We start from the raw sequence: 27,756 nt of genomic DNA, 5'->3' as shown, positions 1-27,756 counted from the left end.
ATTTTATTCTGTTTATTTCTAATGCTATGCAATTTTTATCCTGTTAGAATTTTTTTCATATTGGAGGTAATTATAGTTTTTCATCTTGAATATTGCTAATGCCAGGGACAAACCCACATATATAGTAAATAAATTTTAGCTTTACTTTTTATGTTCCTGCACAAGGGAAAATCACTAACAGTTTTTCCTTATACAACTTACTTCAATTAGTTCTTCTTTCACTACACTACTTTAAAAATACTTGCTTTGTACAAAAATACATGCAGTTGGTTCACTGCATTGCTGATACACAAGAAATGAAGAAGGAAGAGCAGTCAATTAAACAGGGGTGCCTTGTGTTCTAGCATGGTAAGATTTACATGGTGCAGAACAATGTCATATTTGCTCATCTGATTTCTTTCCTTTATACTTATATAATATGAGAACATTTTTTATACCTTAAATAGAAAAAAGCAAAAAGACAGAGCAATAGAGATAATAGTTGCCTAACTGAAGAAAACTGGTACCTAAAGGAAGTAGGAGAGTTTGTTGGTGAAAATCTTATTTTCCAGAAAAGCAAGATATGATCACTTTTCAACATGGAGGAGGGTCCGCTGCAGTGCGCTACCAATTCTGCCACAAATTCCTAATGTCACTGTGGAATTACTGTGTTCCCATTTGTAGATGTGGTTCAATTCAGTTTTTATGACTGTTTTAGAGCTGGGACTTCATGGTGATTTGATGATAACTACCCAATCACTGGCCTCTTTGTCAGGATAATTTTTACCCACACTGTCATTTTTCATCATTACTTGGAGAATCACTCCAAGTACTTACTGGGTTGAGGACCACAGTGAAGAAAAGTTCACCTCCTTGAATACTCTTATCCAGCTCCTTAGGACCCCCTGGATAGTCTTTGTAGAAAATTGTGTGAGTGAAAAGCCCACAGGTCTGTCTTGGAAGAACCTAAAAGAAAAATGACTAAGTAAGGAAAAAGCTAATTTCAACCAATTACTTTATTGAAACCTAACTTTTTTCTTATGAAAGGTGATGTACAAACTGGCATCATTATTGAACTCTAAACTAGGCCCTGGAAAAATCCTTCACACCCTGGGAAAGAGAGGAGGATGTAAGTAAAGAATGGTCAGTGAGGGAACTTAAAGAGATATTTAAAACTAAAATAGACTTTGAGTTATTTTATTCACTTTTCTCTTTAAATCTTAAAAGTTAGTACTTTTGTTTTTCTGTGTTGAGGGCAACAAATGCTAGCTAATTTTTTAGGTGTCTTACCTATCCTCATATCATAAGCAGATACCTTAAAAGCAACTGAGGCCAATAGGAGAAGGGGACCAGGAACTAGAGAAAAGGTTAGATCAAAAAGAATTAACCTAGAAGGTAATACACATGCACAAGAAATTAATGTGAGTCAACTCCCTGTATAGCTATCCTTATCTCAACTAGCAAAATCCCTTGTTCCTTTCTATTATTGCTTATACTCTCTCTTCAACAAAATTAGAGATAAGGGCAAAATAGTTTCTGCCAGAAAGAGAGGGAGGGGGTGGAGTGGGTGGTAAGGGAGGGGGTAGGAGCAGGGGGGAGAAATAACCCAAACATTGTATGCACATATGAATAATAAAAAAATAAAAATTAAAAAAATAATAGTTTCTGCCGGGTATTGAGGGGGTGGGGGGAAGAGGGAGGGGGTGGAGTGGGTGGTAAGGGAAGGGATGGGGGCAGGGGGGAGAAATGACCCAAACATTGTATGCACATATGAATAATAAAAAAAAAATTAAAAAAGATACAATTCATAAAAGCAAAATAAAACATGTTTTTTATTTGAAAAAAAGTACTTTTATTATGAAGTCTAATATATTTTAGCATCATAAGAAATAAAGAGCAGTAAAAAGAATTTAAAATATTAGAATTATCTGCATTAAATTGTAATCCTAGTAGGCAAAAATGTAAAGAATATTACTTTCTGACAAATTCTACACATGCATTAGAAAATGAAGTCAATTATTAACCCATTGTGCTTCTTAGGAAATGACATTCTAAATTATAACAGATATTAAAACACAAATCACAGTATTTGCTAGAGTCTGCAAAGACCACTGCAGGCTATTGCAACTGCCCAAAATTCTAGGTGTGAATCTGCCAGTTTCAAAAGTAAGAGATTATCCACTTGACTTGCATAGTAACTTTTAGAACATGTCATAAACAGAATGATAAATGGTCACTTAGTAGAAGGTCTCTTTTCATCCTTTAAATCCTTCTGCTTCTATTATACACATTTGTTATCAGTACGTTTTTTTAAAATTTTACAGATAAAATAACAGTGTAATTATAAAAGGCTTTACTTTTAAGCTAAATATAATGATCCCATGATAAGCTGAGTTTGCAGTATACACTTGAAGTGGCAGAAAATTAATGAATACATTTTGGAAAGTGACAAATTTTACACAGGCGGGAGCTTTGCTTTTTTGCCCTAAGCAAATAGATCTTCATTTTTATTGTCTTAACTCTTAAAGCATATTTAGTTCAATAAGTACTTTCAAAATATTGCCTGTTCAGGAAGTCCCATGTTTTGCAGCCCATCACAAGTATACTAGTTCTTTTTTTTTTTTTTAGTTTGAATATCTATTGTAAATAAATTTTAGTCTAGTTCTTGGAACATTTTCTTAGGAAGCTAATTCTCAGCTTGATCAATGTATCCTATATTGCTGAATAAGTCAAGTCTCTGTATGTCCTTTTTATTTTTGTAAACTGGTAAAGCTTATACCCTTAGAAGCAAATTCATCTTGAAACAGTTGAAAGGACATTAGCTTAAATCACAGAGTATTAGCTCTGGTGATGTGTATGTTTGAAAGCATGCTACATTGTCATAATACTAGCACAAAGTCAACAACAAGAAAGGAAGTGAGAGAAAGATATTCTAACTGAAAATATAGTTCCTAACAAGTCTTGGAAATGTCATTTCCTGGAAAGCAAAGCTTTATATAATATTTCTTCATTTATTTACCAAATACTTATTCTAATCTTTATACTGGATCATGTGGAGGAATAAAAAGGTACATGTTTTTAAAAATTCTGTTAGTATATATTAATTATACAAAGGAGTTTCACTGTGATATTTACATATATGCATATAATGGACTTTGATCATATTCATCCCTTCCACTCTTGCAGGTTTTAATATATATAAGGCTAAGGAAAAGTATCCAAAAGCTAAACAAGAAAATGCTCACATGCGATTGCCAGGTTAGTATTATTTTAAAAGTATATGATTTTAGCTAAACTATTTTTTAGGTATTTTGCTATGGACTACCCTCTAGATCTGGTTGTCAGAGTATAACACTATCAAATTTGAACTCTGAGACTCTAATGAACCCATGAAAACCTTATGAAAGCCTCAGTCAACAGGAAGCCAATGTCCTATAACTAAGGCTTCAAAGAGACAAAACTGCCAACAATACTCAGTAAACACTGGGGGCGAGGGGGCTGCTGTCAGCAGGATTAATGGGAGGCTTCACCAATGTGCATTTCTATTAGTGGCAGGCCTGAGTTTAGTATTGAACTGATATATACCAAGGTGCTTTACTGTAAATTATATAAGATATAGGACTTGATACCAAAGAATATAGGGAATAGAAATAGGTAGAGTGTGGCCAGTAAGTTGCTCAAGGTGGAAAAAACAGCAAAGGCAGAAAAACAGCAACATGTTTTTGGCCTGTTTGGCTAGAGCAAGTGTGTAAGTGGCAGGGAAATGGAAGACAGAAAGGTAGACATAGAGAAGATTGTTTTCAGGTCCCTGAATATCAAATTAAAGGGCATGGAAACAACTGGAACTCATAAAGGTAAGAAAAGTAGGATGGAGGCAGAATTTTAGAAAGATTAAGTTGGCACTGCTTCTGAGATAGACTGCAGTGGGGGTGGGTCAAACTATAAGTAGACAAGCACCAAAGTTAAGAAATGGAAATCCCGGCAGTGTTTCAAGATGGTGGCTGTGGTAGTACCAATGAAGATATTATAAAAGACTTATTGCTAGGATTCAGAGACTGACTGGAAGTGGGGTCTCAGTGTGATGTTTGAATTACAGAACTGAATCAAGGATAACAGAATCAATAGCTGGTCAGTAGGGAAGATAATGAATTTTCTTGTAAGTCTTTTGAGTTTGATTTGTGAATGTGTCATAACATAAAGTTTCCCTCACCTCATATAGCCAAATATGGGTCTGACAGAAGGTTCATTCCTCAATTTCTTGCCCCTTTTTTCTTTTCTGTCTCTCAGTAGGAGGGCACTTTGGCTCCTGTGGTCTCATTCATATCTCTATTTGGATGGCCTTGTTCTCTCTTTCTTATTGCATAATCAGCTGCCTATAGAACATTTCTCACTTGGAAATTCTCACCCAAGAGCCCACAAATCAAACTTTTCCATGCAAAAGTATAACCACAGGGACAATTCCATCAAAGCAGGAAACCTGTAGAAGTCTTTATTGTCTGTAAGATTCTTGCATTTAAAATACAGGTAAAATATATTTTTCAGGAGAAAAAAAAACACATCTCATGGTCATATCCTAGCAAGTTTTCTAACAGTACAGAAACAGAAACAAAGCAAAAACACTGAATAAAATCTTTAGAGTAACACCCATATCGTAAGGCTACCTATGATTCTAAAATGACAAAAGCACATTGGAATGCTTTTAAATCATGATATAAGACAGGTCTTTTAAATTCTCTCTGGTCAGAAGCCTGGCAACATGAGACACAGTAAATTCATTTTCAGTACAGAGGAAGGGCAGGGTGGGATAAAATGTGGCCATAATATCCCCAAGTAGCATTTATAACATTTTTTTTAATTGAAGGACAAGTCAAGATGTGAGTTGATACAAGTTAAATGTCATTATCCACTCTAATTTCTGCAGACATTAGAAAATTGTCTACAAAGAAGCCAGTTACACCTAATTCTGGAAGGCTGACATTTGTTCAAGCGTATCAGTTTGACTGTCACGGTTGTTCACATAGTGTTCTTGGGCTGTTTCTTTCTGTTATTTGAGTCTAAATTAGGAGACCATTCCAAGCTTCACAGTGCTTTCCTTGGATTTCCTGACTCAGGGAAAAACTAAAATTTAATGACTTACTTGGAAGGTCTCACAAAATATTAGATAGTAACATATTTTAACAATATCCTTTGCCAGTGTAGAAGAAGCAAAATAAAACAGAGAGGATCTGGAGGGAATTAGGCAATGGAGAGTAATGATCTAATTAACATCATCTGTCATTTATTCTCTGTGTTATCATCTGTTAATGATTAAGCAGGACTTCGAATGTGGCTTCTTGCTGCAAATAGTTGAGTTTTGTTTTGTTTTGTTTTTTTCAGCCTGGCATGGTAAGAAGAAAAACACAGTTTGGCTTATAAAAGGCCAGCATGGTTAATATAGAGTTGGTATTAGTTTTATCTGCAAAATTATTTTTTGAAGAAATGATGACTTCCAAAATTATCTACAAATTTGATGTAATGTTTTCTTAATGTTTTCATATCAGTGCCTGCTAATCAGTAGTAGAGTCAGAAAAAAAACCCTATTTTTGAAGTTATATTTGAAGAACTGAAGTGATTGTAATAGGAAGATCCTTTCCTTAGATGTGACCAATACGCTTCCTACAAAATGGAGCTTTTCCTATAGCTCTGTCTGTAACTTTTTGTTCTTTTTTTCTTCTTCCTACAAATGTGGGAAATCTGGAAGAATTACTTCAACTCTATGAATCCTGGAGGGAGCTCACCATGATGTTTTTGTGAATGAAGCCTCTCCGATACCTAGCTGGTTTCAGATGTGGATATTCTTCAGTGCTGGTGATTTTAATATTCCAAACCTTCTTCCAGGCCTCGTAAAGCTGAACGTGGACAGGGTAGACACCAGAATGGTGAGGGGCCACTGCATAGCCCATGTCAGTAGGAATGCCGTGCTCCTAAGACCAAACAAACTCATTAGAATGTGCGAAGATTTGTCTTGATCATATTTTCACCCCAGAATTTTGAAATGTGTTATAAATACAATTGTTTAAATCCATCATTACTAATTAGTTTGTAAAACTAGAGTGATAAATGAAGACCTCTAGACTTCAAGAAGCTTGGTAACCATTTCACCAGTCTTGATCTTGATATATGTGTTTGAGAGGTGATGTGAACGCCACTCAACACATCCTTGTCAGAGCCACTTGTTTTTATTCTATTGCTCACAATTTCAACAAATTGAATAATAAACACTTGCTACAAACATATTCATCATTTTCCTAAGAATAAAACTATTTATTAGAGTAATAGTGAACCTTCCACGTTCACCAGACACAGGGTTTTATTTTGTATGCTGCAGTTTCTACCAAGTTTGTCACATTCCTATTGGTCCCTCAGCCTGTGAGCCTATAACAGACAATGTTGTCTCAAGAGAAGACACTTTTAGTTAAGTAATGTAGAAAATTCTATAGAGCAATTTGTTTTGAAATAAAAGTCTTCATAGTGAAAATAGAGGGTACCAAAAGAGCCAAATAACCTGGGAAATTAGTATACTTGAAATCAAACTTTAGTGTATAAAATAAGTTCATTTAAAAAAGTTTCAAATTTACAAATATAGAAACACTGCAATCATGAAGTAACCCATCATGCATCACAATGCTTCTTTTTTCAATTGGTCCTGCTCAAGTTCTGTCCATTCCCAAAATAAATCTACATGAACTCTGGATTATTTTGGAAGGGGCTTGGGACAACTTAGTATAGTTGTAATTTTTCTTCTCTGCTTGAAGTGGCCATTAGTCCTTATTCATTGCTCTTTGGCATAGAGGAAAATAACTCAAGCATAAACAATGAAACATGTTTTTTAGAAAAAGAACTCCTACAGTTTCAGTGTTGACATATTTGTCTTTCCTGAATGGGTTTTTAATTTTTCTGTTTGTATTTTTCAATTGTTTGATAGTTTTCAAAGGTTCCACTTTAATAAGCTTCCCTTGAAGCTTTCTTCATGCCACAGAGCAATTTCACATACAGAGAACCATAACATCAGGCTGTTAAGTGGATTGAGCTACAGCAATGTGTTACAAATATATATTGAAAAAGTTAAAGAGGTGTGGCTAGCTTTGTTTTACAACCAAAATAATAACAAAAAGGGAAAGGAAGGATGTGATGCACTGGAACACAGAGCTATCTTCAACAAAGATTTCATTTTTTTTTCCAAAACTGGAGAACAGGAGGGCAAAACAGGTCCTGTCTGGGCGGTTGGCACCAGTGGGAAGGAGGGATGTAGGGAAAGGGTGTGTGAGGGTGAATATGGTGCAAATACTTGGTACATATGTATGAAATGCAAAAATGAGACCTGCTGAAACTGTTCCAGGAATGGGGGGAAGGGAAATAAAGGAGAATGGTGAAGGGGGTGAATTCAAGTATGGTATTTGATATATTGTAAGAACTTTTGTAAATGTCACAATGTACCCCCATCCAGCACACCAATAAAAAAAGGTTTTAAAAGAAAAAATGAACAATCACAAGAATTTTTTGAGGAGTATGGGAAAAAGCAAGGATAAAATTCTCAATGACTAGAGCTACATCATACAATTCAAATGCCTGCAAATTTGTAAAAACCTATATTGATGAAGAGCTCAAGGTAGTTATAAATGCCTATAAGTAGTCAGTATCTTCAGGAACCCGATATAATAAAAAGATACTTTAGCAGCAACATTTCCCTTGTTTTGAAGTGCTAAACAATATTCCCCAACTAATATACATACTGTTTTTGGTTTTCCTTCTAGCTGTTGGCAGTAAAGTCTCATCCTTTATTGGTGTGCTGGTACAGTGTGGTGAGTGGTGGAAAACTCCACCCCTGGACTCAGACATATCTGGCTATTTCACTCTCATTTACTATCTATGTGGCATTTGGCAAATGACCTTTGACCTAAGTATGACCTCTGACCTAAGTATGACCTCATGCTTTAGTTTCTAAAATGCTAGATAGAAGAGTACTTACCCCAGAGGGTTCAGAGGTAATTAAATAAGACAGGGAACACATTTAGTGGGGTTCCTGAAATGTGACACACAATCAACAAATGCTCTTTATTATTGTCATCATTACTATCTTCCCTCCATTGCTCTTTATTTTTATTTTTCTGGCAGTACTGGAGTGAGCTCAGGACTTTGTGCTTGGTTGGCAGGGGTTTTAATACTTGAGCAATATCTCCAGCCTTTTTTTGCTTAAGTTATTTTTCAGATAAGGTCTAATGTTTTTGCCTGGGCTGGCCTTGAACCATAATCCTCTTGATCTCCACCTCCTGAATAGCTGGGATCACAGATGTGAGCCACTGTTTCTAGCAACTCCATTGTTTTTATGTGCTGTGATCCATTACTCAACCATAACACAGATATTATGAAACTTCTGGGACACCCTTTTCCTTTGTCAAAAGAGATAGGCTATTTTTTATATATTCACTAGATTTTGAAATTTTCTCTCATGGGCTTCTGGGGTAAATAATGACTCCTACCCCACTACCTTTTCCTGGGCATGTTTCCCTCTTGAGCCATTCAGATACTCTCAACATGTAGTTCCAGCATGTGAATCACTGAGAGTTACTCTTTTTAATGAGTTTTGGATAAAGGATACATGCATCTGATCCCCTAAATTTGCATACTAGAGAGAACATCTGAAATCTTATTATATAGAAAAGTTTAGGCTAACATTGTGGGTAGTATGTTCTGGGAAGGCAGATTCCCATGTTCTGGAAGGTTAGCCATAATGCTGGGTAATAATAATAGCTAAGTACATAATGTTAATAATAGCTGACTAAGTACATAATGTTCAGCAATCTGTGGCAGAAAGTCTAAAATACTTTCTTAGGCATCTTAACTTAAAATTTAATTTTCATTATGTTTTTCATTGACTCTAGATTGAAAATAGCATCTTAGATCAACAAGCTCTGTGATCTATGTCAAGAGTTTCCTAGTGAAAGAAAACATGGACCAAAAAGATTGGGAAAATGGCTATGCTACCATAAAATGTAAGTTAAACACTTAGAACACAAGTGAGATTTACTAGTCTCAAAACTGGATTCTTGATCTCCATGTCTTAGCCCTGGCCCCTGCCCCTCACCCCTGCTCTTTCTTCATGGTTCTGCCATGCCATTAAATGACACTATCAACTACTAACCAACCAGATTCTATGTCAAAAAAGATAGCATGAGCTGGATGTGGTGGCACATGCCTATAATTTCAGCTACTTGGGAGGCAGAGATTTGGAGGATTGCAGTTTGATGCCAGCCTGAGCAAAAAGCTAGTGAGACTCCCATTTGAAAAATGTGCCAGGTGTGGTAGCACATATGTGTAATCCCAGCTATGAGGGAGGCATAGGTACGGGGACTGTGGTCTGAGGCCAACCCTGGACAAAAAGTGCAAGACTCTCTTAAAAAAATAAATAAAGCAAAAGTGGTTTGGTACCCACCTAACAAGCAAGGTCCAGAGTTCAAACCCCAATACCACCTCCAAAATATAGATGTTATTTTTGACATTTCCTGTGTCCTCATTCTCTCTTAAATCCAGTCCAGTCCATTATCACATCCTATCAGTACCACCTTCAGTACATATCTTAAATTTATCCACTTTTCTCTAATTCTACCACCTTCATCACCTTAGTCCCATCTATCTTATCTCATAGCCTTTTGACATGGGATTCTAATATCCTACCAATTTCTTTCCTTGCCTGTTTCCAATTCATTCCCTACCTAGTAGCCAAAGAAATATTTTAAAGACACAAATATGGCCATGTGATCAAAATCCTTCCAAGGAGCTGGACATGGTGGTGCACACCTACAATCCCAGCACCAGAAAGCAGAGGCAAGAGAATTTTGAGTTTGAGGCCAGCTTGGGCTACATAGTGAAAAACCGCCTCAAAAAATATTTTCATGATTTACCCTTGTATTTAAAATGAAAAATTCCTAGCATGGTCACAAGCTATGCAGGATATGACCCTTGGTTCTTAAATCTAGCCTCATTTTGAGTCACCCTCTTCCTTTCACTGCGCTTAGTCACCTTGACCTATTCCCGAAACTCATCACATTCATTTCTACCTCAGTATCTTCCCATGTGGGGCTTTCTCAGCCTAGGGAGTTCCTACTGCATCTCTTTACCTGAATAAGGCTGCAGTCTGTTTTAGGTAATTTATCCTGTCATATATTCAGAGAAGTCTTTACTGACAAGTCCCCAAATCAATGAAGTGCAGGTTAAGACTTGTCTCCATTTGTCTCCACTTGTTTTTCATGGCACATGGCATAGTTTTATAATTAGTTATCTACTTCCTCTCTTCCACTTTAAACAAGTCCCATGGAGTCTGGGTTCTGATTTATTCCCTGTTCTCTGCTCAGTGCCCAGTCTACAGCAAGCATGTGACAGGTACTGGTGACCAAGTGTGCAGACCAATTCTGACCACTTTCCTCTCACTTAAATTCTTACTTTCTCAATTTTCTCAGGGAAGTTACCAGTTAGCAGATGTGTGGCAACTCACAGGGAAGTTTTAATACCTATATAAGTAATACTCAAGAAAATGTTTGAGGCTTCAGTTAAAATTATTATTTCAGTGCCACACAGACATATCTATTATCTTGAAATTTTATACTTAATTGCACTGTATAAAATATGAAATTATGAGATTTTACTAAATTATCATTTCCAAGTAGACACTGTGGAGACAATACAATTGAATAAGCAAAAAGCAATGCTGTAGCCCTTAGAAAAATTCCCCTAAAAACTCAAAGAGAAAAGAAAAAAATTAGCATTCAGGTATTTGAGCAACACAATTAATGCCATCACTGAGGAAATCATTGTTTATTACTATCTTTAATTGTATTTATTTACCTAAACTCTTGCTAGTAATTAAGAATGGTATTTTACTTTTAATGTTTATCTCTAGCTCAATCTTTTCAAACAGAAGAAACTTTTTAATTCTCATTAATGACTAGAAGACCCATTGCTTCTTTCCATATTTCACAGATTGGCAAGTATGAAAACTAATGTAATTAAAACCCCCACAATGATACCAAGTTAAACGGATATTCTGCAATCTACAGAGAAAAAAATGTAAAGCTTCATTACAACATAATTTAGCAATACTTCTAAATGCTTTTGTGTATTTCATTTTGGTTGGAATGTCCCATTTTCTCAGTATATGAAAGTTCATGCTTTGGTTAACTATTCCACAGTATTCGGAAATTACATTTACAATTTATATGAGTTTAAGATAAAGCTTTTCTCTATTTACGTTTGGTATTTTGAAGTTGTTGCTAGAAAAAGGAAACTTGTTTGCTTTGACTTTTTAAGTGGCTTCTTTAAGAACTGAGGCTATTTAAGACATTTTTTCCAGATGATAAGAGCATATTCAGAAAAATGAGATTAGAACCTTTTAACAAAAAAGGTGTATTCACACACATACACATATTTGTCACATATTTATAAATGAATATATGTTGTGTATATATATATATACACACAATACATATATAATATATACAAAGAAAACAAGTTTATGAAACTATTTCCTTGAATATGAGAAGCATTTTAAAACTTGTAAAGGCAATTTGTTTTCCTAATATAAAACTGATGGCCCATACAAAAATTTCAGCTCATGAGAACCTGTGGGGCCTCTGGCACCTGGGGGTGGAGTCCTGGAGTAGCAACTATGACTGAGGAGAAGTGAGGAAAGGCAGTGACTGCTGGCCAGGTGGATCATGGAAAGTAAACTCAACAAAACCTAGCATAAAACCAGGAAAGCCAGGATTTATCTCCAGGCTAGAGAATTAAGGTTTGCTAACAGTTTACATGCTAAGACTGTTAAATATTAGAATAATTCTTGTTGTTATTGCTTTGTAATATAGTTTGAAGTCAGGTATTGTGATAACTCCTGCATTCTTCTTTTGACTGAGTATTGCCTTGGCTATTCGTGGCCTCTTGTGTTTCCATATAAATTTCACAGTAGATTTTTCAATCTCTTTAATGAATGTCATTGGAATTTTGATGGGAATTGCATTAAAAATGTAGATTACTTTTGGGAGTATAGACATTTTTACTATGTTGATTCTACGAATCCATGAGCATGGGAGATCTCTCCACTTTCTATAGTCTTCCTCAATCTCTTTCTTCAGAAGTGTATAGTTTTCCTTGTAGAGTTCTTTCACATCTTTTGTTAGGTTTACACCTAGGTATTTGATTTTTTTTGAGGCTATTGTAAATGGAATTGTTTTTATACATTCTTTTTCCGTTTGCTCATTGTTAGTGTATAGAAATGCTAATGATTTTTCTATGTTGATTTTATATCCTGCTACTTTGCTATAGCTATTGATGATGTCTAGAAGCTTCTGAGTAGAGTTTTTTGGGTCTTTAAGGTATAGGATCATGTCATCTGCAAATAGGGATATTTTGACAGTTTCTTTACCTATTTGTATTCCTTTTATTCCTTCTTCTTGCCTAATTGCTCTGGCTAGGAATTCCAGTACTATGTTGAATAGGAGTGGAGATAGTTACAAAGCAATAACAATAAAAACAGCATGGTACTGGCACAAAAACATACATGAAGACCAGTGGAACCGAATAGAGGACCCAGATATGAAGCCACACAACTATAACCAACTTATCTTTGACAAAGGAGCTAAAAATATATGATGGAGAAATAGCAGCCTCTTCAACAAAAACTACTGGGAAAACTGGTTAGCAGTCTGCAAAAAACTGAAACTAGATCCATGTATATCACCCTATACCAAGATTAACTCAAAATGGATCAAGGATCTTAATATCAGACCACAAACTCTTAAATTGATACAGGAAAGAGTAGGAAATACTGTGGAGTTAGTAGGTATAGGTAAGAACTTTCTCAATGAAACCCCAGCAGCACAGCAACTAAGAGATAGCATAGATAAATGGGACCTCATAAAACTAAAAAGCTTCTGTTCATCAAAAGAAATGGTCTCTAAACTGAAGAGAACACCCACAGAGTGGGAGAAAATATTTGCCAACTATACATCAGACAAAGGACTGATAACCAGAATATATAGGGAACTTAAAAAACTAAATTCTCCCAAAACTAATGAACCAATAAAGAAATGGGCACGTGAACTAAACAGAACTTTCTCAAAAGAAGAAATTCAAATGGCCAGAAAACACATGAAAAAATGCTCACCATCTCTAGCAATAAAGGAAATGCAAATTAAAACCACGCTAAGATTCCACCTCACCCCTGTTAGAATAGCCATCATCAGCAACACCAACAACAACAGGTGTTGGCGAGGATACGGGGAAAAAGGAACCCTCTTACACTGTTGGTGGGAATGTAGACTAGTACAACCACTCTGGAAAAAAATTTGGAGGCTACTTAAAAAGCTAGACATGGATCTACCATTTGATCCAGTAATACCACTCTTGGGGATATACCCAAAAGACTGTGACACAGGTTACTCCAGAGGCTCCTGCACACCCATGTTTATTGCGACACTATTCACAATAGCCAAGTTATGGAAACAGCCAAGATGCCCCACCACTGACGAATGGATTAAGAAAATGTGGTATCTATACACAATGGAATTCTATGCAGCCATGAAGAACGAAATGTTATCATTCGCTGGTAAATGGATGGAATTGGAGAACATCATTCTGAGTGAGGTTAGCCTGGCTCAAAAGACCAAAAATCATATTTTCTCCCTCATATGTGGACATTAGATCAAGGGCAAACACAACAAGGGGATTGGACTATGAGCACATGATAAAAGCGAGAGAACACAAGGAAGGGGTGAGGATAGGTAAGACACCTAAAAAACTAGCTAGCATTTGTTGCCCTTAACGCAGAAAAACTAAAGCAGATACCTTAAAGCAACTGAGGCCAATAGAAAAAGGGGAACAGGTACTAGAGAAAAGGTTAGATCAAAAGGAATTAACCTAGAAGGTAACACCCATGCACAGGAAATCAATGTGAGTCAATGCCCTGTATAGCTATCCTTATCTCAACCAGCAAAAACCCTTGTTCCTTCCTATTATTGCTTCTACTCTCTCTACAACAAAATTAGAAATAAGGGCAAAATAGTTTCTGCTGGGTATTGGGGGGGGAGAGGGAGGGGGCGGAATGGGTGGTAAGGGAGGGGGTGGGGGCAGGGGGGAGAAATGAACCAAGCCTTGTATGCACATATGAATAATAAAAGAAAAATGAAAAAAAAATAGAATAATTCTTGTGACAAATAATGGGATGTCTGGTATAGTATGAAATTTAAAATCCTGAAAGATATAAGTAGCAAAAGAATTGGATTTTTTTCTTTCAATTGTGAAATAAAGGAATTATAGAAGTAATCACTAAGGTTCAGATTTAAAATTCTGTTTTAAGCCAGGAATAGAGGTAGATGCCTGTAATCTAGTACTCTGGACCCTGAGGTAGAAGGATCCTGAGATCAAGGACAGTCTGATACATAGTGAGATCCTATGTCAAAAATAAATTAAAAGATAAGGTTCTATGTTTCTTTGATATTATCTTTGTAGTTTTGGAAATAATCTCATATTCAGCTGCCAAATCTGAATATACTATTTATAATCTATGACTTAATCTGAAACTAATAGGTGCAGTTTTCTTTCTACATATTTAAGGAAGTAATAACCTCCTAAAATGTGATAGTGACTTGATAAAAAAATTGGCTAATATTTGTAGATTTGGTTACCGAATATCTCTCAGTTTTCTTATGTGACGCTTTTAAATTCATACTGTAAATTTCTGTCTTTTGGTTGGTATGTGAAAAAGCCTTCTGTAACGGTCATGTTATTTTTAATACATTTAGTTTAAGGGTTTAAAATCATCTTCTCTTGGCAGTTATTGTGTAATAAAGAATTCAGTTGCTCTTCCTCATTCCTGGTCCTAGAAAGAAACCTTAAATCCTTGGAATTTCCCAAGTAACAGGAACGTCTTTGTTATTAGTGATAAGCCTGTGCGACCATATGTGTTTTTATACTAACAAGAGGACTTAGGATGAGATTTGGTCACATCAGAAAGACCAACCGTGTAATTAGACAGTTGGGGTATCGAGGAAGTGATATCAGTCTGACCTCTGAGGAAAGAAGAGCTAGAGAATGATTTCAATCACATAGCCAATGAGTCAATCAGTCACACCTTTGTTATGAACTCAGTGGCTTGTATATATAATCCTGGCTGCTTGGGGGGCTGAGATCAGGAGGATCATAGTTTGAGGCCAGCCCCGGCAAAAAGTTAGCAAGATACTATCACAATCAGCAGCTGGAAGCAGTGGTGTGCACCTGTCATCCTAAGCTATGTTGGAGGCTGAGGTCATGGTTCCAGGGTAGCCCAGGGAACAAAGTCTGAAGGGCCCATCGTGATGGAAAAAAAGTTGAGTGTAGTAACATATACCTCACAAAAATCAAGACACTATCTCCAAAATAACCAGAGCAAAAAAGGATGGGCATACAGCTCAAGCAGTAGAGCACCTTCTTAGCAAGTGCAAAGCTCCGAGTTCAAATTTGCAAAACCAAAACAAAACCCTCCTGAATTTGAGGCTTAACTGAGCTTTGAACTTCCCTGGTTGGTGATATATTCATATGGTTCCAGAAGCCTCAGTAAGGAAATGCTCTTTGTCTTACAGTTTGGTTAATATGAAGCATGCTTACAGTAACAAAGTCTTTGGACAAAGGTATTAATAATGTGCTCTTGTGAAATAGAATAGCATTATGGTAACTTGTAAAACAGAACTGAGACCTTATCTTCTGAAGTTACTTATTTCTGAGTGTATAATCTTCAATTAATTATATAATGAAAAAAGAATCTCATTCTTTCTATATTCAAAGATAGCCAAGTCCATGACAACTAAATAATCAGTGCATCAGGTGTCCTAGAGTTAGAGAATAGCTCAGCAGCAGGAAGAAAGCAGAGTTCAGGAGTGTTGGACTCAATCAAAGTGCTGCACTTCACAGATCATAGGATCTTGGACAGGTTGTGTAACTTCATCAAGTTTCTAGTTTCTCACTTACCAAGCAGGGGTAATGTAAATAATTATTTCAAATATTGTAGACAAAGAAAGATATACCAAAAACAAGATAGTAGTTGTGTCATTGAATGTTCTTTCACTCAGTTACCATTATTGTCTCTCCCTTTGAAACAACAAATAAAATATGTAAATAAAAGTAAACCTAGAATACTTCCACCATACTTTTGGATCAAACAACTCATAATTCTTATTTAAGGGTGAATGTTCCTAAAAGATATACTATTATGATTAAATTTATCTAAAAAAGCTTTTATTCACAGTACAAAATTCTTCTGGCAAAAGTAATAAACATTATGTATAAAATGGGAGGTAATGAACATCCCTAGTATACCATACATTTGATAAAGCTATAGAAATGATATCTGCAAAAACCCTTCCTTGAGACCTGATATTCCCTTTCAAATACTCCTGCAAGTGAGTGGTTGAATTCTTGAATGAGTTTGAATGGTATTTAATAAGCAAATGCATGAGCACATTCCAGAAACAAGAGTTAAGCTAAGAATTCAGTAGTAATACTGAAAAGAGTCACAAAATGTGCATACACTCTGCTTTGACCTTCATTTTCACTTGTCAGATAAAAGTTATTTGGGGTGAAGTGACAGATTTGCTCCCACTCTTCCCTAATAACTATGTAATTTATGTTAGGTCCGTTTCCATTTAACAGGGCATGGTGTTTTCTTCTCTGAGAGTTCGCTTCAGAAATTTTGAAGAGCCATCATATATTTGTCAAGTGCCTCATAAGTAAACACACCACTAACGGATGCACTTTTTGAGAATACTCAAAAGAATGATGTAAACACTTGTACTTTGCACAGGCTAAGTTGATTGTGTTTTGAATTGCTAGGATTTATTCAAGTAAACACAAGAAGAGAAAAGCAAAAAAGAAATTTATGAAGATTTACTTTTTATAGCATGGTGACATAACTGAAAACTATCTGGAGACACAGTGGGGGAATTAGCGGGTTTACTTGTGTAGCTTTCTTAGAATTTGAAGCAATGAATTTTATTTGGGCCTTTGGGGTCTCTCAGAGTTAATAAAGCTGTAAACAATCTAGTGGCAGCCTCAAATTCTCAGAGTACTTTGATACACATTTCATCTTTCTGAAAATATACAAGGTTGATTAAACAAGGAATCTGTAAGTCTGCATAGCACTAATGTGAATTGAAGTTTGATATTCCTGAGAGAATGGAAATATTGGTGATGACGTTTGTTTGTTATAACCATTGCTTACCCTCCAGTATGTGTAATAATCACCAGGATAGTAATGCTTGAGGTGGTGCTTGTACAAACACAAGAAATTATATAAATCACACATAGTTATTTAAGATAAAAACATTATAAAATGTCGTACTATAATACCCTGAATTTGTCTTAAAGTGTACCATGTTAGAGAAGTAATATCATTCTTATGAGGTTTGTTTAACAGCAATTGGTAGCAATAGGATAGAGGCTTTCAAATAGACCAACTATGGTGGTGATATGGGTGATGGAGCTTGACTTACAGGAATAAATCCCTTGTCCAGCCTCCACTGGCTATTCAATCTTAGGAAAATTACATAAGTACTCTAAGGATGTGTGGAAAGAAGTAAACACAATGTCTAATACTTAGAATTCCACAATTTCTCTTTCTATACTTTCGTAGGAGAGGCAAGAATCTTGCTTATTGAAATGCAAGTTTCTATTGCAAGTAAGGAAGACAGAATTATAGAATTTTGAGCTTTACAACATTCCCCGATCTGATCATAAATTCAAGGGAAAGAATGGGGAACTAGGGAGATGAGTCTGGAGGCTGCTATTGTGATCCAGGTGTGGGATGAAACATTTGCAAGTGAAGTGGGGGTGAAGATTTTTAATAAGGAATATAAAATGATAAAAAGAAAGAAGTGATAGAAATCATGGAATGACTGGGAACATGGAATGGGTGACATGAAAATTCGAAGTTGACCCAAGATTAGCACCTGTACAGGATCTACTCTTATTTCTCCTGTGCCACAACTTACATCTCTGCTGTGTTCATAACCACTTCTCAGAAAACAAATGGCCCCTCCATTTTAGGTAAATGTAAAGATGGAAAGAACAATCAAAATTCAGGAGCAGCACACATGGCTCTGGAAATAGACCTTCCCCCAGCCCCGCACTGACTCCAGCCCACAAGTAAGAATTTATAGGAGGATTCATGAAGGCTTTTAATTCACTTCATGTCCACATAAATTTGGGCAGCAAGGGACTATTTTCATATAGCACATTTGTTAAATTTATCTCTCTTTTTACAAAACCAGTTTAAGTCACCAGAAACATGAGGCTCGAGATGAAATGTAGCATTTCTGTTTGAGGAAAAAGGGAAAGGAATTGAGGAATACTTTTCTACAGTATCTTGTTAGGAATTTCTATGAAATCTTCCCATAGAATAAATAACAGGGCAATATGAAGAAAAATTTATAAAGAAAAGGATTCTAAGTCCTTGGTGATAATTAAAAGCACTTTCAAAAATCTAGTAATGTATCAAGATGAGAAGAAATTCTGTGCCACTGTAGATAAAGGTGGGGGAAGGGTGTTTTTACATAGGTGAAATGCAGAGATTTTAAAGAAAAAGCAGCAGTTCATGTTTCCAAAGTTTGAAATAAGTATGCACAGATAGAACAAGTTAGACTCAGGCCTCAGTGTTATTAACTAATTAATTTTTGGGGGCAGTATTGAGGTTTGAACTTAGGGCCTCATGCTAGGCAGGTGCTCTACCAGTTGAGGCATTCTGCCTGCCTTCTCAATGTTACTTTTGACCTGTTCCCTTTTGCTTCCTCATTCTCTGTCAAATAAAAAGCCCCACCGAATCTACTTCAAACCCACATCCACTGATTACTTTTGAGTAATACAGTTTGTCTGCTTTTCCCTATTGTTCCTTGCTTGTCTCCATCCTTATCACTCCATTCTAACGTTGTGGAATTTTATCATCTATGTGGAAGCATTAGCACTCTGGGGAGGAGACGACAGTGTCACCTTAGAGTTCAAAATACTTAAAAAATACTTAATTCTGGGATTGGCAGAGTGGCTGATGTGGTAGAGCACCTACCTAGTAAGCATGAGAGCCTAAATTCAAACCCCAGTGCCAACAACAACAACAAAAATCTAATTCTGAAAACAATTAGACATGATCTTTCAATTTAGGAACATAGATTTTAAAATATTTTGGCAAACAAATAGTTGTAAAACAATTGCTACTAATAAGTGGAATGCAGCTAAAAGAAGTAATTTCTTCTAAAGATTACAATTATTTGAAAAAAGGAGAAAACAAGTAACTGATAATATAAGGGAATGCTTAGGAGAATAAATACCAGAACAAATTAATTTTCCAGAAATTGCTAACTGAAAATATCTCTGATCAGCTGGAAATAAATTTGCCATATTCACACAAGTGAAGGGGGAGATTTGAAATACTTTGATGATAGAGTAAAACAGTAGAATATCTGCTTACCTATTCTACTTCTACTTTATCAAAGAAAAACAAGATATTTATGATGAGTTAAGCATAAAATTAGATGAAGAGGTAATGATATAAACCAAAGTAATTACAAATTATTTTAAAATTTCCAGGCTTTTGCTTGGGCTGGCCTGGATCACGATTGTTCCATGCATGGCTGGAATGACAGGTGTGGCCACTATGCTGTCTTATTGTTTGAGATGGGGTCTAGCTAACTTTTTGCCTAGGCTGGCCTCAAATTGTGTTCCTCTCCACCTCCCAAGTGACTGGGTTTACAAGTCTGAGTGACCATGCCCTGCTAAGCATGTAGGTTTGATATGAAAATACTTTCATTAATCGTAAAGAAAGCAAATAAGAAGATTCATGAGTTGAAAATATGCCAAACTTTAAAAAAAAAAACAACATAAAAAGAGAAGAATGATAGGATTCTGGAGTCTGTAAATCAATGAGCCTAAAGTCAAACCCATAAAACTTAAGATTGCTAAAGAACTGATTGAGAAGTAATAAAGAAGACAGCAATAACTTTGAGGAACTATTATATTTATTACCTTATCATTTTCTTCCTTTATTTGGGGGGCAGTAGTGGGGTTTGAACTCAGAGCCTTGTGCTTGCTTGGCAGGTGCTCTACCACTTGAGTCATACCCCAGCCCTCTTTTTTTTCTTTTTTGCTTAAGTTACTTTTTACATAGGGCCTTTCACCTTTTGCCCAGGCCAGCCTGGACCATGATCCTCCTATCTATGTCTCCAGGTGCCTGGGATTACATAAACTGGGCACCACACCTGGCCCAGGTGATTAGTGGTTGTGGGGAGGTCTTGCTAACTTTTTGCCCAGGTTGGCCTCAATCATGATGTTCTTGATCTTTGCTTCCTAAGTAGCTGAGATTGCAGGTGTGAGTCATCATGCCCAGCCCCTAAACATTCCTTTTAAAATAGTTCTAAAGTGGTATCAGAAAAATGTCATGCACATCTTCATTCCTGATTTTATAAAGGCTCCCTGTGACATTTTGTGTTATCCTTATGGATATTAGTTGAATTAAACAAATTTGCAGTTGATATAGCAACTATTTTGAAATAATGGTGATTACTGGATCTATATTAATTTGGAATAAAGACTGTTGCCCTCTACAAATCTCTAACCATGATATGCTCAGTTTTACCAATAATGATAAAAATGCAAAAATCATAAAAAATAGGAAGGACACAGAGCTAGCAAATATATAAAGACTGTTATATAACAATCTTTATTGGGATATTTACATACTGTAACACTGAATATAGAACAAATATGAAACAATAAAGTGACAGTTGTAATCTCAAGACTTGCATTTAGTTAGCAAAATCAATTGAACAAAAAAATTAATACCAGAAGGCTTAATAAAGAGCTCATTGTCAGAGATCTGGCAGGCACAGTTATGATGCAATGGCTTAAAAATTTAATGTGATATTTGGCTACATTAGTGGAAGTAAAGTACAAATGAAAATAAAAAGTATTTTGCTGTTTTCTGCTCTCCTAAGACCATCAGACTTCATTGGCGCAACATATATTGGGAAGAAGGACAAGTTACAAATGGTACAAGTATGGCAACTGGGATGATGAGAAGTTTGAAAATCAGTTGCTTCAAGATACAAAACCTGGAGTGAAGCATCTTTAAATGTATCAATCATGTCTTTTTATTTTCTGCTGATTTGATATCCGGGACCTACTGATCCTGGAGAGATTCTTGCTCTAGCTACTTCTTGGAGATAACATAGTCTTCTTGCCTGACTGCACACTCTTCAAATGCAAATCAACCAATCCAGAGCTTCTACCTCAGCCACCAATTATTTCCCTGCTCTAATCACCCCAGGGTCATGGACCAGGCAACTAAGACACCTCAGAGCCCATTGAAAGCATTCAAAGTAGCTGACCTTAAGCTGCTTTCCCTGCATTTGCCTTCCCTTCCCTCCAGAAACCACATTTTTGCCTTGTTTCCTCTGCCTCCTGACCAACTCCAGTGCCTCTCCAGGTAGCCCTACATAATACTACATGCCTCTTTCTCTGGGGAACTGCCAATAGCAAACCATCTTTTCAATGTTAGTCATTTCCTGCCTGTTGGATCATCCAAATGATAACAAAAAAGTGCATTTTAAGATCATAATGAATAGAATTTTAAGAGCTTGAAGAAATATTTATTTATTTTCATCTAATAATCATTTATTGAATACCTACTAGATGTCAAGTATCATTCTTCCTAGAAGCTTATTTAAATTTAATTTGCTGCTCTTTTGTGATTTCCTTCATGATTACACTGATTCTAGTTCTTTCTAAATCCTAAGATTGCTGATTATATTAGCCATACTCAAAATAGTTACCAATCAGCATGTTATACTATTGACTAGTCACAACTGCTGGCAGATGAGGGTTGAAGACTGGAGACAGTTTGTGGGCCAGGTTCATTTCGTTGCTGAGTAGCTGAAAAGTTTGGGACATCTTGGGGGAGGGTATACAGTGATAGTGGCATTAGAGATAGTATTGTCACATTTTACATTGTAAATAGCTAGCATGAACATACCAGCCCTCTTAAGTTGAATATTAAACTTGATAATATATCCTTTAGTCTCCTATCTTATCTCTTGCCCTTCATTTTGTGAAGCCATTCATTTTATGAAGTAAATTTTATATAGACTTTGGCCATCCTGCACTGTGTAATGGCCAGTGTCTTTCTTAAATTGTGCTGCCTAGATTACTCTGGAAGTGTCTACCAGCTCTGAGTGGACTCTGCATCCTGGTTGGTACTCTCCACTTCTATTAAGACCACTAAAATTACACTCTGTATTCAATATTAATAAAATGAAAGTATAGTGTGCCTTTTAATAAAATGCTCCACTGAAATAAAAATGATAGGATTTATTGCTTCTCTACTAGCAAGCAAACTAATTGAAAGATTATCACATATTTCTTAAATCATCAAGTCTTTCAATATATTTTAAATTATATTTTGGTACTATAATCTTTATTTCCATATTGGAAAAGTTAATGTGCTTACCAATCTAAAATGTTATATAATTGGCCATAGACATCTGCTAAACTTGGAAAAGAAGGAGAAAAAGAGCCATTATTTGAAAAATGATGATAATGCAATCAAAACTACAATCCACAGTATGACTTCATGTTTTCAGGAACTTGTTACACTATTAAAAATTTTTATAATATTATCTGAAAGAATGTTAAATATTATCTGATACTGACAAAGAATTCTAAAAAAAACTCTATTAATTATTTTATCATTAAAAATTAAACTACTAGATTTGCCAAAATTTAGGTACAATTCTTCAACTGAGAGTATTTTTTATTGATAATTTTACTTTTCTAGGGCTACCTTCTCTTATTTTTGAAGCTGTGCAGTAGATACTTCAGACAGTGTGGTAGTTCAGTTATCAATGTAAAATTAATCTTTACTTCAGAGATGGTACCTTTCAAAAAAAGTCTCCATTTAAAATTTCAGTTCAATTCTGGAGCTAGTACTTATTTGATAACTAAGTTTTTTTTAGAAAAAATCAAACTCTAAAGCTGCATTCCCTTTGATAGTTGCAATCATCAAATGCAAGTTTGCTTAAGCAATTTGTTTAATGTTCCATACTAAGTTATTAGACAGAGCTTTGAAAGCTAAATTAAATGGGCATCAAATTCCTCTGTGAGTTGCATGTGACCACATTGTGCAAGAGGATAATAGGTCAGAAGTAATTTTCAATACTCAATGAAAATGACAGGTGTTTGGCTATAGATAGTGAAAGTAGGGCCTAGAGTTTCAGATCATAGTCTCAGATTCTTAGTTGGAAGGAGACTTTAAACATTCTTTAACTCAATCACCCATTTGAATATTGCATCCATGACCTTCATCCTTGGTTTGAACACCTATTTGTTCTGAGGGCAGCCCAATGCTTCTTTGAATGTTCTTTCATTGGGAAACATTTATGTTCATTTAAAAATCGAGAGCCTCCAATCTGATGGAGAAAAGCAGGATATAAACTAATTTAGGAATGTAACAGCGAAGGGTTTCCTCCAGAATAGTTTCAGCTGAATTGGAGTAGTTTCTATATCAACTGGTAAATAATATTCAATCATGTGGAAAGTTACTCTAGAAATCCAAGGGAAAAGTTGCTCTGTAACTTCTACCTCAAATTCTCCATTTCTCTTATATTGCCAGGATTACCAATAAGTAGGGAAATCTACACTTAAACCTGTGAATTGGGTCCAAGAGGCTAGTGGGGAAACCCAAGTGGCACAGTTTATGTAGAATCACAAGACTTGAATTTCTGGTTTTAATTCTGTCACAAAGTAGTTACTATATTTCTGTGATTCTCATACATAAAGGAAAAATAATTATACCTATAAAGAAATATAGGAAATAATACAGAAATATTGTGAGAAATGAAGGAACTAACACAAAATATAGAGAAACTTAAACAATTGGTCTTTTCTTATTAGACCTTTAAATTTAGCTGCAATGCAATTTGGAGCTCTAATGCCTTAATGGTAAGTAAGTCTTAGCTAATGCATGTTTATAAATTGTATAAAATTCACATTAAGGAAATCATATCAATACAAAACAAACTTTTAAACGTACAGATTCTGTCCCTATTACCAGTTACTTTAAACAACTCAAGAGCCCAGGCAAAAATTGAAGATGATAGTTTTATGATATTAAATATAACGATAATAAAAATAACAGCTGCCATCTACTGAAAGTTATGTGCTAACTGCTGCTCTAAATGCTTTACGTATACATTCTCTTTTATGTTGTAATGGCTGGGGACTAGCTAATCCAGGACTCAGTCTTTCTTCCTTATCTATCTTCCCTTGACCAATAAAAAATCCATTGATTTATATTTGATTAAACATTAAAGATACATTTAGTCTTATTTCTGAAGATGAGGATCTTCATCCTCCATGACTGTTCTCTGCTGCCTCAAGCACCATAATCTGGTTTGTCATCATATAGTTAGAAATGACATTCCTAAGCAATCTCTGCTTGCACTTGAATTAGGAGGATAAGAATTATCAGATTATAAGATTATCAGATCAAATCAATTCAGATTTTGATTTAGAATTATTCTTTCAGTTTATGATGAAATTGTAAAAAAAACATGTAACTCATATTCTTACCATATTTGCTCTCAAGTATTAAAAATTTTAAATATGAACACAATATTGGCATCCATTGACTCACTCACATGATAATAGAACATCTATTTTTCTAAATACTGTTTGAGTTGTAAGGGATAAAACAGTGAATGACTTGTCTTTTTATCAAACTTGCTCTGATAAACTATTTTTGAAGGCTACCAAAACAGCAACAAAAATAACAAACCTTCCTGCCTTCTCTCACTATATTTACATATTTTCTTCCCTCACAAATTCCTTTCTCTTTTTCGTTACGGATTTACTTAGCAACTTCACAAGTAATCTCCACATCATCACTTGGTGATTAATATTTTTAAAATCAGCAGTGTTAAACTTCTGCAGATAACAGAATCAATGCTTGCTGTACTGAGATAGAATTTTTAGTCCTATTGCAAATTGCCCAATTTTATATGCTATTTACTATCTTTAGTTTTTTGGAAAAAAGGTGACTCTTCATCTTATAGGAGCTTGTAATTTGTTTCATGATATAAGTTTAGACAAACCCTATTCTTACTTTTTGTACAAGATATCAATCCATAACAAGGATGCCCTCTAAAATGTTTATTTTGGGGAGTAGATTAAAGTTAAAAAACAAGCATGAACTCCTGATTTTTTATGTCTTTAAGAAAGAACAATAGAGTTTATGAATTCTAATACCTTCTTGTATAACTTTGATTATAGTACCACAAAGGTGAACTACTCAAACTTAAAACTTTTACTGTGAATTCCCCTGGTCCAAATCATAAACCCTTCAGTATAAACAATATGCCTTACTTAAGCCAACCAAATGTTCTATCCATATAACATGTATGTTTGGAATATCTTTTCATTTCCTAGATGGAGTCTTCATTGTCTTGTGACCACTTTATGGTCTCTTTCCTGGTATTTTACTTTAGTCTTATTTCACTCCAGTTTATCCCAACACATAAATTTTACTGGTATTTCAGGATGTACCCAATGGCATTTCCACAAGAACTCATCCCTTACCACTCCCAATGACACTTCTTTCTCTGAACTAAGAGTTTTGTATTTACAGTTTGACACTAAATCATGGACTATCTCATTTTGTTGGAGATTTGATCAATGTGTATATTCTGCCTTCCTAGTGCAGTAGGAAGCTCTTTCTGGACAGTAGATAAGTCTTATGAGCTCTGTCCATAGTGTTACAGTAACAGTTTTGCATCTTGTGAAGTGTCTCTTAAAATTAGACCCCTTAAAGCATTAACATGGTGATAAGCACCCAATACATGCTCACGAGCCTCAAACTGAAAGACTGCAATCCCAAGATCTTCTTAATGATCAGAGAGAAAAGCTGCTTAGAGAGGGCCAATATGCCAAAGTCTCAAGGAAGTTTTTAATATGAAAACCTTGTTATTTCTCTAGTCAATATAGGCTACTTCAATGCAGTAGTCAAAGTAAGGTACTTACTAAGGCAAACTTTTTGTTGAGAAACATCTGCTCCACCAAAGATGACTCATTATGGAAGAGGTGGGGCTGCATGTGACTCCACATGTGCGGAAACCACCAGAATTCATCCACAGACCCCAACAGACAGTCATCTCCTTCATCTTCCTCTTGAGTTCCTGCAGGGGAAAATTATTATTCAGTTAATTGAGATTACATCTGTCTATCTATCTATCTGTCTATTATCATCATCATCTATCTGTCTATATTGAAATATGTACATATCATACATGCTATGATATCATATGTGGTATTTATAAGACACCATTTATATTATCTTACATATAGTTGAGCTTTTGAACATAAAATGAAGCAAAGGAAAATCTGTTAGGGAGCAACCAGAGAAAGGACAAACATTCTAAAAATGTTCAACATGGATATAAACATCATTGTGGAGATGGAAATATGTAACCATTCCCAGGAACATCAGCACTCTTAACTTTTAGCATCTTTGTACAATTTGTAGTTTGGAGAGAATGGGGGCAAGTAGCAAATGTAATCATGAGAATATGCCTGCCAAAAGGAGTGTGAGAGTCTCAGTAGTAAATCATTTTGACATGGTTGTATGTGCAGTCACAACAAAATAATTTCATGATTCATTTGTGTCCCTCAGCACACGATATCATTTAAGTCAGTTATTTGTTGCAGTTTTCACACTGAAAATAGGCAGAAGTCTCTTGGCATTTCCCAGTAGTCAATTCATTCCTGACTTCCACCTCCCCAGCAATGAGATTGTGATAAAGTGATCTGAAATTCACTAGTTTATGAAAAGTCTCCCATGCTTCTGCTCCTAAGCTTGATTCCTTGTCATATATAACTCCTATCCTTCCCTGCATCTATCCACTAATTTCTCCTTCATTCATTTTCTAAATAGACTTTGTTCAGAGTTTATCATGACAGAACAACTGATCTCAGGGTTCTTTAGGAAGATAGCTCAAGTATGTGTTACCCTTTTTTGACTATCACAATGAAATCTGCAATAAAAACATTTATGCATTGGAATCATCCGGGAGGTAGGAAAATGATGTCTGCCTTCTGTCAGATTTATCTTAATTCATGGTAGGCATAATTTATGTCTTTCCTTTTTTCTTAATAGCTCTAATTAATCTTATTTTCTTTAATTCTACTTCAGGGATGTTTGAAATCAGAATTATTATCTTGTGAACAAATGTCTGTTGCTTATTACTTTAAACACTATGATAAAAAAAGTTGAAATGCTCATGGTTGGATTGTCCTTGCCTCCTTTGTCAGAACTGGGGGAAGACAGAAAAACCAGAGATCAAATTCCTTAAGTTGTAAAAAATATACTTAAACCTCATAAATTTATTGCAATGTTTAATTTATTTTATTATATGTATGTTTAAACAACAGTGGTATTTTACCTGCATTATTTCCTTCTGTGGTATTATTATCTTTAAAACCATTACTGAGATTTTACCTTGGTCAAGAGTTTTTCATCTTTCATTTAATTATTGCAACACCTTAAGAAGTAAAGGCCACTACTAACTTCCTTGTATAGGTTAAGGAAATTGGTCTTTAGAGAGATGAAATAACTTATCCTAAGTTATTTCATAAGAGCTGAAAGACCTGAATTTCGTTTAGATTAGCAACTTTAAATTCAGT

At 35.3% G+C, this 27,756-nt stretch overlaps 1 pseudogene; it reads right to left on the bottom strand.

The window, feature by feature from the left end:
* LOC141410907 (bifunctional heparan sulfate N-deacetylase/N-sulfotransferase 3-like) overlaps positions 1-27,756 on the bottom strand; it is a 173,485-nt pseudogene that overhangs the window by 85,349 nt on the left and 60,380 nt on the right.

This window comes from Castor canadensis, chromosome 9 (assembly GCF_047511655.1).
Source record: "Castor canadensis chromosome 9, mCasCan1.hap1v2, whole genome shotgun sequence".
Taxonomy (NCBI): Eukaryota; Metazoa; Chordata; class Mammalia; order Rodentia; family Castoridae; genus Castor; species Castor canadensis.
Note: the sequence above shows the minus strand (reverse complement) of the source record. Positions and strands in the feature narration are given on the sequence as shown.